Source organism: Macaca thibetana, chromosome 4, assembly GCF_024542745.1.
Source record: "Macaca thibetana thibetana isolate TM-01 chromosome 4, ASM2454274v1, whole genome shotgun sequence".
Classification (NCBI taxonomy): Eukaryota; Metazoa; Chordata; class Mammalia; order Primates; family Cercopithecidae; genus Macaca; species Macaca thibetana.
The window spans coordinates 90696941-90710397 of record NC_065581.1 but is presented as its reverse complement, the minus strand read 5'-3'; the positions used below and the strand labels follow the sequence as shown (position 1 = coordinate 90710397).

Below are 13457 nucleotides of genomic sequence, written 5' to 3'. Positions count from 1 at the left end.
ATGTTCATGCTTTCTAATTGATGTTAGTGTGATTCATTTGACAGAGTTTATCATCCTCCAAATTCTAAGTATGTAGGACCCTACCCTAAGAATTCTAGAGTCACTGTCTTCAAGGAGTTTACTCTTTTGTTGTAGAGACATAGAATATCTATAAAATGTTAATAATAGCACATGGAGAACATAATCACTAGAAAAAAAAACTTTCAAAAGCTGGAAATTTACATTTAGTGAGTGCTTAACATCTTCTTCAGTCTGTCTACAAAGTTTTCTTTTAACTAATCTGCAGAACAACCCTGAGATGAAGATATTCTGTCAATTTTAAATGAAGAATAAATAGGTTCAGAAAGGTTAAGTGATTTACTCAATTTCACATTGTCAGTACATAGTAGAACCAATTTTCAAATATGATTTTGGGTCCATCTGATTGCAAAAACAAAAGACAGAAAGAGAGAGAGAAAGGTAACTTCACATTTTAAATCCTTGGTGATAATAAAAGTCTGAAAGAATACCATTTACAGAGCAGAAAAAATTGGAAGAAAAAAATAAAATGGGAGGAAAGATGAATTTGTTGTTATATTATTGTTTCTGAAGCAAGGCTAGGGCATATAAATATAAATGTCCAATAAACAGAGACCATTTTTTAAAAATTCTAGTTTAAAAATATGTTGAGGGCCAACCACAGTGGCTCATGCCTGTAATTCCAGTACTTTGAGTGGCCAAGGTGGGAGAATCACTTGAACCCAGGAATTTGAGAACAGCCTGGGCAACCAAAAAAAAAAAAAAAAAATTGAAATTAGCCAAGCATGGTGACATAAACCTGTAGTCCCTCCCAACTTCCCAACTTTTTGGGAGGTTGTGGTGAAGGATGGCTTGAGCCCGGGAGGCTGAAGTTGCAGTGAGTCAGGATTGTGCCACTGCACTCCAGCCTGAGTGACAGAGCAAGAACCTGTCACAATAAAAAATAAATCAGGACTGGAGATGTGAATATGGTACTTAATTGTGCTTCAATGTGGACATGATGAAAAGTCAATAAATGAGCAACTATATTCTTGATTCCACACAACTAGATTATGTCCCTGAGCAGTTTGAATTCTAGAGAGTATGCAGAATAGTTGGCAAAAATGACTGTAACAATCCCTCCCTTGCCTGCAGGTACATGCTACTCCTCATGTTTTTAAAAAAAATGGAATTTATTTATCTTCTCCTTCAATCTGGATAGGCTTTGGATTTGATTTAACCATGTGGTGGAAGTGAGATTGTGCTTGTTCAGGGCCTAGACTTTAAGAGACATAGAACCTGATTATTTCATTATTTTGCTATCCTAAGGCTTCTAGAAAAGAAGTCTAGGCTATCCACTTGGAGAAAGTGGCTATGTGAATAAAAGGACCCCAGCAGCAGCCCAGCACCATGGTTCCTGACATGTGAGTAAGGTCACCTTTGATCCTATACCCCAACTACCACCTGAATGAGTAGATGCAGCCAAGATCACAGAACACTGATGAGCCATCCCTGACAAGTCCTGCTCTCATTCTTGGAAAACAGAATCATGACTAATAAATGGTTGCATTTTAAGCCACTGAGCGTTAAAGTAGTGTGTTGCACAGTACAGCTAAGAATCAGAAGGGGACTAACAACAATTAGTTTATTAAATATTTGCTTTCCTTCTTGACAGACAATGAAGCATTCCCATAAGAAACATAAAGCAGGTTGGGGGCGGTGGCTCGTGCCTGTAATCCCAACACTTTGGGATGCCTAGACGGTGGATCACGAGGTCAAGAGATCGAGACCATCCTGGCCAACATGGTGAAACCATGTCTCTACTAAAACTACAAAAATTAGCTGGGTGTGGTGGTGTGCACCTGTAGTCCCAGCTACTCAGAAGCCTGAGGCAGGAGAATCGCTTGAACCTGGGAGACCTAGGAGGTTAAAGTGAGCCAAGATTGCACCACTGCCCACCATCCTGACCACAGAGCAAGACTCTGTCTCAAAAAAAAAAAAAAAAAAAAAAAAAAAAAAGAGAAGAAAGAGAGAAAGAAAAGAAAAGAAAGGAAAAGAGAAACACGAAGCAAGGCTTAAAGATGGAGAGCTACCAAGGAAGTGGTAGAGAAGTATTTACATTGGGTGGTCAGAGAAGGCTTCCTGAAGACATAACATTTGAGCAGAAAAGGAAATTAGAGAACTAAATGGGTAACAGAGATGAGTCACAAACATCAGAAAAAAAATATATATATATACACACACACACACACACAAATGTTTTCGTGATATGTTATAAGCAATATATTCAAATCAGATTCACCATCCTTCCTATATTGGCATCCACACAGATTGCCCATCCTGTCATCTCCTTTTGTCTGCATTATTATTTATCTTCACAAATCAATTTAGCTGTCGTCTTCTCCAGGAGGACCTACCTGACTTTCTAATCTGGATAGTGCTCTCTTCTATGTCATCAGAGCTCCCTCTGTTTTCTTCTATGGCAGTTTGTAATACACAATTAACCTTAGAGCTCTTAAGAAATTCTAACTTCGATATCCCCTGCAGTACGCACATTGCAGGTAAAATGGCAATGTTTTTCTGCCTCTACCTACACTACATTCACTATTCTTTCTTTGTTTTATTTTATTTCCTAATGGTTCCTAGTGTAAACACTTCACCAAATTTTTGATTAAATCAAGAAAAAAAGTTTTTGACCAATGGCTGCTTAATCTGTCACCGAAAAGTAGCAACAAAATCAAGCTTTTATCAACCAGAAAATGTATTGTGCTTCCTTTGGGAAAGTAAACAAGACAGTAGACATAGAAGCCTCACACAAAGGGGGAAAATAAACTGAAGGATTTTAAGAGTAACACCTGTCAAATGGAGCAGTAATGTGTATGGTTTGACAAAATAGGCTGGTGACTGTCAAAATAAATAATAAACCTTCCAGCTCTGACTAATGACTGAACTATGCTGGAAGACTTGAGGGAAGCATCCAATAAAATGCAAAATTGAAAGAAAAATTGGAACGGCCGGCATAGCCTCCCAGCAGCTAAATTTCAAGTAATTTTGGAAAAACACAAACCATTCACCAGGTTCCATGGCAGAGGGAAAAGTTCCAAAAACTCTTCTGATTGAGCATTCTGCTTTAGTTAGGAAATCACATCTCTTCTGATGGAGTGCCAAGAACTTGGTTTCTGCTTTTTCAATACAGAAAAAATCCTGCCGTGACTGTGACATTCTCTGTGCAGACATTCAGCTGACTGCCAATAATATCATTAGGGAAGAACAGCTAGAGCTGGACCCCTTTATACGTAGAGTGAAGTAACCTGCAGAAAAGGCATAGATCCAGGGAAAGCCCATCTCTGATACCTTTCTATTTTCATTTCTTCCCAATTCAGGTACCTAATTTTCTTTATTCACAGCTCCTTAGAAGACCATCTTATTTTTCCTTACCAGCAAACATAGATTTTCTTACATTATTATAAAGAAAACTGGCCAAGTGTCTGCTGATTATGTTATGATCCTTTCCAGGGGCAGTTTCATTTATATAAATTGTTTCTTGAAGACCCAGAAAGCCTTGATAAATTTCTGTTCTAGAATTTAATAATATATCACAAGTGGAAGAATGCATGATTAGTGGAAGAATTTTAAGCATCTAAAAAACACAGTTCTATAAAAGTCATCTTTTTTCAGAAACTTTCTACTTATCTCTCAAGTTCAAGATAGCAGAGGTGAGTACTGGTTTTCCCTCTGTCTGACTCCTTTAATTTTGTCTTTGTTTCCAGGGTCAACTATGCTCTAGATTCCCTCTAGCATAATGAAAGAGAGAGGAGGAAAAACAAAGTATCTGCTTTCAAGTGGGGACCATTTCTAGGTATTATTTAGCCTGTAATAACATGGCTTGCTTTCTTATTTAATCATTTGTATTTATGTTCTTCCACTATTTATTTCTCCTTCGTGTCTTTTATGCATTAGATTGTATTGAACCTAGTTCCAAATATGTTTTTTCATAAAATTTGATTACTGTTATAAGTTAGCAAAGTTGATATGTGAAATAAGCTAAATATAAATCTGAAAACATATATTTAATGTTTGTTTTTTCTAACTTAAATATATTTGCTAAAATCTGTAACTTAAAAACCTCCTAATCATTTTATTTATTTTAAGAACTGTCTTGAAGAGTTACAGTGGTCTAAAAACTGCATTTTATTAATATATTATTTTGATAGCTATACTTATGAAAGCAAAACATCAAGACATTTTCTGATTACAGAATGAATATTTGAATTCAAGACCATGCCAGATATATGGCTAGCAAATGGCTGTCAATGTGTCCTAAGTGAAGTGAGAGGTTGGCTCTCTCAAATACCCATGAGTCAGAAATGGCAGGAATCAGGATGCCTTTGCTTCTTTCCCAGTGATTTCAACATTCTAGGATGATTTGATTCAACAACCCATTGATTGATCCATTCTACTCTGTTAGGTGGTTACCCAACCCAGTCACCATCATGTCCAAGGAATCCTGTACTTCCTGAAGCAATCATTCTGCTTGTCAGGACTCTCTTCTCTGAAGCTTTCTCTGCTCGTTTTTCTTGCTGCCTCTGCAGGGTCAGTAATGTGTCTGCCAGTAAAGTGTTGTCTCTTTCCATTTCCTATTCCCATAACTACAAGGAATAGAAGCAGTTCCTTGGTTGAGGAAAGAGTATTTGTCCATTAATAACCACACTAGTCTAGCATTCAAATCCCTCGTTGATACTTAGGTCATTTTTAACTTGGACTACTACAACCACATACTGTGCTGTCTCCAAGGCTTTATTCTTCTCTCCAGTTTAAAATGATATGCACTCTACAGTTCAGATCATTTTCTAGATGCATTTAAGTTATGCCCATGGGAAGAAAGAAACTGAGCTTGGCAATATTGCATATAGGAAGTGTGGTGTGAAATGCAAAGACATGTCTAAAAGAAGCATTTAAATACACTGTATGATGACAGAAACCCAGCTTAATAGTTTTTTGCACTCCAGGAATCAAGAAATTCCAATACATTATTACAATTTTAATGGCTACCTTTGACAAATTATGAGAATTTGATCTGCCTGGATCCCACCTTATTACAAAGTTATTAAAAATATTTTGTGCAATTTTTCAAAGTAAAAAGTCACTGAATACTACTGTTATGTTGTTGTTTACTAACTTCTACTTTGATGCAGCCAAATCCGCAAAGAAATTATAGGAAGCTCCTTGAGCAATAGGTACATTGTTTGTCAAATATACTGATAAGAAGAAAAAGCAAAGAAAAATAAAAAAGTAAAAAGAAAATGCACACACCCAATTGTCTGCTATCCTGGGAAACTCTGTGTAATTTCCTGGCATCTGAGCCATTTTTGTAACTTATGTTTTGGAATTACTATAGGCCTGTACGAAAGAGTTAATTCATTACCAAAAGGTGAGCCATTTCCTGTCTACTCAATTGTAGCATCAGACTAAGTACTATTTTATCAAAGGAACATTGGCTGTCACCCAGCGTTAATCATTTTCAGAACAATTATGATTTACTTTAGACATAAGGCTGATGAATCTTTATTTCCAGATTCCATTTTGGCAACTTTGAGCCTTACCTCATTTATAAGACTATTACTGAAAATAGTGCCTCTCCAAATTTTCATCCTTCATTATTTTTGTTTCTCCCTAAAAAAAATAAAAAACAAAAATACAATTAATTACATTAAAGTTAGTTAGCCAATGTGATTGCCAATGCTAGCTTAAACATTATTTGTATATAATCTTACACAGATTTGGAGCCTATAGAGATCTGAATGACTGTGTGCTTTTACACATCTTTTAGCTAAATTAAAAATCCAAAAGCTAAATCTTGTGTTCTGGGACAGCATGTGAATTTGACATTTCCTGGCGGCAATTAGAACCAGAAACCATTGAATAGACTATATTCATTCATTTAAGTGGTTTGTGACTGTGAAAGACTAAATATTTACAATGTCTTTTATCCTTGGATACAATATAATGACTTCATCATTTTAATAGCCTTTTACTCAAATGTGGTTGCATCCCGGTTAGATTTTAGACATGCATTTCAAATAGTTTGGGTCTCTGTAATCATTTCAATGACTCCCAAGATTGAAAAACAATATATTGCAAGAGTTCAAGGCTTTGAACTTATTATTTTAGTTTTGATTTATGTCTTCTCTCCTGAATTTTGCACTGTTTACCAAACTTTGCTCTAAATGTTCAGATAAGAGATATTTGTGCAGAGTTGGTCAGTGGAAGGTCATTAACAGACACCAGGCATATATTTATAAATGCAAGTCTATGTACACAAATAGGGATTCGGCAACTTAATGTGAGTGAACCAAGACAAAACCATAGCAGTCACTATAGAGGCGATTAAAACAATATGCCCCCACTGAAAGCTATGGAAATAGCTTTGTGGTACCTATGAAAACACAGTATTATCCCATTAAAGCAAATATCTAGTTTTTTTTTTTTTTTTCTACTTTTAGACAGTCCTAACAAATGCCAGAATCTCTTTGTCTCATTTCAGAATGAAATTGATTTGTGTATTCTCTCCTATCCCATGTAGGGTAAAAATTAAATCTGGTTTATTTTCAACATAAAAATGTAGAAACAACATTGCTTCATTTTGCATTTGGTTCTAACAATCACAAATATTTATGTTTATTAATATTCAGTCTTCTGAATAGCAGGAAAGTAAAAATACTGACTAACATAGACATTACCGAAATAAATTTGTGATTACTTCCCCTACGGTGCAGAATGGATATGATCGCTTAGAACTTTTGTACCAAGACTTTTTAGATGCTCAGCTCAGAGTAGTTGATCCCAATGATTATTTTATGAACCATTATCCTAAAATATTTAACTAAAATGTACAATAATTTGGTTGGATCATCTGTCAAACCATAGTTTATGAGGTTAGATGCCAAATGAAATAAATAAAGGCTAAGGAATATTTTGGTTTGTAATACACTGATACTTAATGAATGTTCAAAGAAAATCATGTTCAAAGGGGTATCTTTTTTCTACCGCCAAGGAGAAAAATATATGTATTTTGGTTCTTTACCTGTTGATGGTTCTTCACCTGATAGGGTGACTTAACCCTTCATTCCTGAAAGGTCTGGGCCATTTGTAGTTCTGCCAGAATTGGATTGTCACAGTTTTCCATTGACTTTAATTGTAGGGTATGATAATACTAAGAGACACACTAAGAAATCTCCTGGATTTCAGACATACCCTTCCTTACCTTTATTGAGGAGGATTAGTTCAATTTCCCCTTCATGGTCAGGATTAATAATCCCAGCCAACACCACAACTTTCTTCTTGCCTGTTGACTCAAAGGCATGAGGAACCCAAAATGGCGAGGTGGCAGTCTTAACTTCCAATACAATGAAATCATTGTTGTGTCTCCTGGTAGAAGCATTTGTTTCTGTGGAACTAAGACCTTTAGGCTGACAGAACTTAAAGCTGCAGAAACAGGAACCAAAATTTTGCTAGCGGGTCACCAAGGGTAATTGTGAGTGATGCCACTCCCATTTCCACTCCTTGACTCCTAGACCTATATATCCTGGCTATCAGAGAAACAGTACCATATAATGACGCTGAATCAGAGCCTTCTGGAGAATCTTGCTCCAGCCCTGAAAGGTATTATTACCTAGCTGGTGCTGTAATTCAGTCTTCAAAAGGACATTCCATCATTCTATCAAGCCAGCTGCTTCAGACTGGTGGGGTACATAGTAAAATCAGTGAAATCCATGAGCATGAGCCCATTCTTGTACTTTTTTTGCTTTAAAGTGAGTTTCTTCCTCAAAAGCAATATTGTATGAAATACAATAATGGAAAATCAAAAAAATGACTAGGAGGTTATTGTAATTATCGAGAACAAAATGATTCACAACTTATGTTAATTTGATTGTCCTGAAACAAATGAAGAAGGAATGAGTTTGAGAGAGAGATGTGGTAAGATTAATAGGATCTTCCCATGTAGAGATGGGGAATATAGGTAGAGTAAATAATATGTTAGTGCATTGAGTATATGTAATATACAAAATGTGTATAATTCTCTAAGCATGTGCTTAAATTTCTATGAGTATGAGACGTTTCCATTACTCTAGTGTGCCTCTCTGTGATGTTTGCCAATAACTAGTTTATTCCTTGTTTAACATTTTTCCCCACAGCATATAAAGGATTTTTAAAATGTATAAAGCAGATGCAAGCTGGAAATCCCTTTCTTTTAGTAATTTCTGAGATTGGATATGGATGATTAAAAAAAAAACCCACTGTGCCTACTCCTTCTTATCATGATCTCATTTGGACAGCACTCTGTCGAGTCATAGGATTTTGGCAGGGATCTTTCTTACCATGTTTGGTGAGAGGCAATTAATCACATGGCATGCATCACCCTTTTCACCCAGTACACTAATATACTGTGCTCAAGGATGCAAATGTTCATGGTAAAAACTTATCTGTTTGCATCCCCATGTTGAACGCATCCCCATGTTGAATGAATGGCCTTAAAATTCTTGCAACGTTGTTGTCTATCTTCTGTTGTAATAGAGATAGAGGCAGGAATTTAGCCTAATTAATTCCCATTTATAACACTCAGCACAGCCCCCTAAAAATATAGACATTTAATAAATGTTTTGGTGATAAAGGAATAATTTATCTTTCCTTGGATGCATCCCTTTCTACTGAACCAAGAAAAGCATACATTGTACTGGTTTAGGGAGGATAAATGTAATTCCATGACAATTAAAAATGATAGGAGGAGTAAAAACCCATCCATCTATCTAATGACTGCACTTCACTGGTGAAGATTTGATAATTCTAGTGAATGTTTTAGTGGAAGAGACTTTTATTTTAATACATTAAAAAATTGAGGAGAGTCTAACTTTGTTAATTCAGTAGTGTCAAGCCATTTGAGGAAACCTCAGTGAACTGAAGAAAAGGGTCTGATCTATATTTTCACTTCAGAATAAAAGAAAACAATGTTTATCCTATTTAAATTAGTTCAAATTTTGTTCTTATTATTTCCAATATAATATATAAATTATAAAATTTAAGACATATATACATACACATACCACACATGATTTAATATATGATATATATCCATAGCACCACATGAAAAATTGTTATATTTTATGATTTATTACTTTAAAATATTATATTTAACTTTTGGAACCTAAAAGCTGTTTATCAAGTGAAATAGATATACAGATAATTAAAATAAGTTTGTTAATGCAAAATTAAGAATTAGGTTATTTTTATTGATAGGCTAGTTTGTGTATGATCTTGTGTTTTATTTTATTTTAATTTTTTATGCCACTTTATTGAGATACATGACTGACACATAAAAAGATGTATATATTTAATATAAACAACTTGATAAATCTGGCAATAAATATACATCTGTGAAACTATCACAATAATCTATACCATAAACATATTCATTACCTCAAACATTTCTCTCTCACGTCTTTATTATTGTTATTATTATTTTGTGATAAGATTACTTAATATGAGATCTACAGTTTTAGCAAAATTTCAAGTATAAAGAAAAGTGTTACTAAACATAGGCACTTCGCAGCAGAGCAGAGCTCTTGGGCTTATTCATCCTGCACAACTGAAGCTTCGTACCCTTTGACTAATACCGCTCAGTTCTCCCAGAGGACGGGACGTGGTACAATGACTGTGGAAAACAGCATAGAGGTTCCTCAAAAAAATTAAAGTAGATCTACCATATATTCCAGTAATTCCTCTTTTGAAATGTGAAATCGAAATTGGGATCTTGAAGAGATACTTGTATACCCCTGATCATAATAGGATTATTCACAATAGCTAATACCTGGAAGCCACCTAAATGTCCATCAATGGATGAATGAATACATATGATGAAATATTATTCAAATATTTTTAAAAATTCTACCATTTGCAACAACCTGGATGAAACTGGAGAATATTATGGTAAGTGAAATAGGTCAGGCAAAGAAAGGCAAATACTACACGATACTACTTCCATGTGCTTTATTTTAGTACCAACACAAACCAAACCATGTGATATCTAGAAACTGCTTGTTGGAAACTTGGCTTCTGGGTTAAGCCTTCTCCTGATAGCACACAATCAGTACAATGAGCTCTGAATAAATAAATAAATCTCAAAGTGAAGCAAAAGGTAGTTTTTCTTTCTTACTGGAACACATTTCACAAATCTGTTCTATTTAGGTTAATATGTCAAACAATAAAAGGACAGTAACTCTGTGTCCTAGTCAATTGAATAATGTCTTCTTTTTCAGTTCTAGGAGCAAGGAATTTGCATTCGTTATTTCTACGGCATAGAAAAAGTATTACCTGCATATTCTCAAATCAAGTCTGTCAAAGCACACGATTTCAAGTCAAGCCTATCAAGGCTACTATTGTGATTGTACTGTATTTGTTACTAACATATGCAAATTCAATTAAGCTTTCCCTGCAGCTATTGTTGTGGCAAATAGTGAGCTCTAGAAAATAAATAATATTCCAAATTCACTAGTTTTTAGTATGCATCAGAAATAGGATATTTAGCATTCCACTTATAGAATTTAAAATTATGAACTTGATTTTGTAGATACCACTGAAATACTTATGAAGAAACATGTTCTTATTTTATAAAATGTAGTTCTCATTTTATCATTTATATTTATGTTCCAATAAATTTACTTTCTCCTTTGATTTAATTTTATTCACTGAAAAATTGCTTCCGACGTGTTTTGCATTCCCTACCCCTCCAGATCTGTTTTTACATGTTTCACACAAGATTTACTGTGATGCTGTTAGCAATTTCTGCCACCAGAGAAAGTTATGTGTTATATTTTTTCCTACGATTCCCTTGCAAAGGTTTAAATGAAACTGAAGTACATTTCAGTTAAAACTGGTATTTCTGTCCAGTTAAGTTACTTAATGCTTTCTTCTATAATTTAAGCTGTGCCTAAAAATATTTCTTAGTTTATATTGACATTTTGTGACAATTTTTACTATTCTTAATAGTATTTCAAAGAATTAACATTTTTTACTTATATACTTGATTTTTTAAAGTTTTCTGCATTGATAATTAGATTTATTAGGTCTCCAAGCCAAATAGCTTAAAAATATATGTATCCAGTTTTACAGTGCCAATCAATTAAAATACAACATTGAAAGCATACATTTAATTTTTCCCACTAGGGATTCCTCTTTGGATCTAAGTGTTGCCACTCTGCCGCCTCTGACAGGTAATTTTAATTAAAGATAGGATCAAAAGGCTTGCATTTTCCTGCCTTAAAACCAATTCAAGAGAAGGATATTTATCCTCTACTACGTTTCTACATAGGTAATACGAATGTTACTATAATAAAATCAATAATAATAATAATGTCAGCCACGATGATAATAAGAATTTATCAAGCAGTCTCTGGGGCTCAGGCATTGTGATAAGGCTTGTATCAGTAAAGACAGGAGAGCTTACACAGTACTAAAACAATCTTCAAATTGTGTGCTGTCCAGTTTGGGTTAACATGAAGGCCAGAACTTCTCAGTAAATGCTTCCAAATAATTTCTACAGGTGAAGAAGATGGGACAAATCTTGAGTTGGTTCTCAAAGCTTCTGCATGCAACTCCCTTCTGTCCAGCTTTCATGGACTGAAAAGGCCATAACCAGATACAAAGAAGATAGAAAGTGCAATCCTGGCCGGGCGTGGTGGCTCACGCCTGTAATCCCAGCACTTTGGGAGGCCGAGGTGGGCGGATCACAAGGTCAGGAGATCGAGACTATGGTGAAACCCCGTCTCTACTAAGAATAGAAAAAATTAGCCGGGCGCAGTGGCGGGTGCCTGTGGTCCCAGCTACTCGGGAGGCTGAGGCAGGAGAATGGCGTGAACCCGGGAGGCGGAACTTGCAGTGAGCCGAGATTGCGCCACTGCACTCCAGCCTGGGCGACAGGGCGAGACTCCGTCTCAAAAAAAAAAAAAAAAAAAAAAAAAAAAAAAAAAAGAAAGTGCAATCCTACCATGCATTGAGAAGAAGAAACTTTTTTGAATTTTTTGCACAACCCTAATGATTTGGGGGACTTCAATCCTTAAATCAGCTTCTCCAATAAACATCAGGACTTTCTGAAATCTCTGTCAAGCTCTATGCCCTTACCTTGCTTTATTTTCTTCAGACTACTTATAAATATATGAAATCATATTGTTTGCTTTGGAGATGTAGAATTGGGCATAGAAAAATATAAATAAATTCATATTTGTAATGCACAATTCATGAGGACAAGCAATTTGTCCACCTTTTCTTTCTTCCCCATCTCCATACTTTCCTTTTCTTTTTTTCTTTTTCTTTTTCTCTTAAGTCTATTGCCAATAGCTACACCTGTTAGATGTTGGTATATAATAAATCTTTTCTTTGTGTAAAAATAAATTACATATATTTTATTAACAAGGAAATAATCTTAGAAATGTTAAGCAACTTAACTAAGATGAGATAGCTATGTAGCAGTCGAGTTGTGATTCAAAGCCCAAGGTTTAAACATTCAGCAGTATAGCTATTGTGCTTGACCATTACACAGGCTACATATATAATTATGAAGTCACATGAAAATGCTGTAAGAGAATCATATACAAATTATTATGGAATCACAGAGGGAGCAAACACTATGGCAGGTTTGAAGGTGATGAAGAATTGTGATTTTGAGTGAGGTCTTGAATATATTCACTTGTTTGTTTGGATTTATTTCTTCGACTTTCTGCTATGAGCCAGGCATGCTCTAGTTGCTAAGGATACAAAAATGCCCAAGATAAGTTTTGACCCTTCTACTGCTTCTAGTCTCATGAAATATGTGCCAGTCACACACACACACACGCAGACAAAATCACTATGCAGTGAAAGGCTGGCAATTGTTATCTAAAGCTATTGGAGGGATAGTTGGGACTAAATAAGAGGACATTTCATTTGAGTCGAGTGAGCAGATGTTGACAGATTATACCTTCCAGGTAGGTCTTCGGGAGCTATAGACTCCAAAGTTTGGCCCACCACGTGACCATAGATGAAGATGAAGCAGGGACTGGGACTTTGCCATATCCCTTATTTGTTCTCTGCTAAAGCATCTGCCCATGATATTCTTCCGCCTTGTTTCTAAAGTGACATTCTTCCATGTTGCTCGTTTCTGACTTTCCAAGCAGAGTCAGGGGAAAAATAATCGTCTCATAAAATACACTTATGGCAAGAATTCAGAATGAAAATATTTAAACCACTGAAGTCTTCTCTACTTAGAAGGCTGTGAAGTTTGACTCTTCCTAAATAAATGGGGTAAGTACCATTCTTATCAATAGCATATATTGATAACTACTGAGTTCAGGATATGTTTGCTAAATTTTAGATGAAGAACAGTAGATGGTACATGAATGGAAGATAATGGTACAGTTAGAAATTCTAAC

General features: G+C 35.3%; 1 long non-coding RNA gene across 2 annotated transcripts in view; it reads right to left on the bottom strand.

Annotated features, from left to right (window-relative positions):
• Positions 1 to 8905, bottom strand: part of LOC126952007 (uncharacterized) — a 46820-nt gene extending 37915 nt beyond the window's left edge. For both annotated transcript variants that reach the window (XR_007724764.1, XR_007724763.1), the window contains exons 1-2: positions 7262 to 8905; positions 5601 to 5670 (exon numbers count right to left, since the gene is read on the bottom strand). This is a non-coding gene — a long non-coding RNA (uncharacterized LOC126952007). The remainder of the gene's footprint in view (positions 1 to 5600; positions 5671 to 7261) is intronic.
• Positions 8906 to 13457: the final 4552 nt, after the last annotated feature.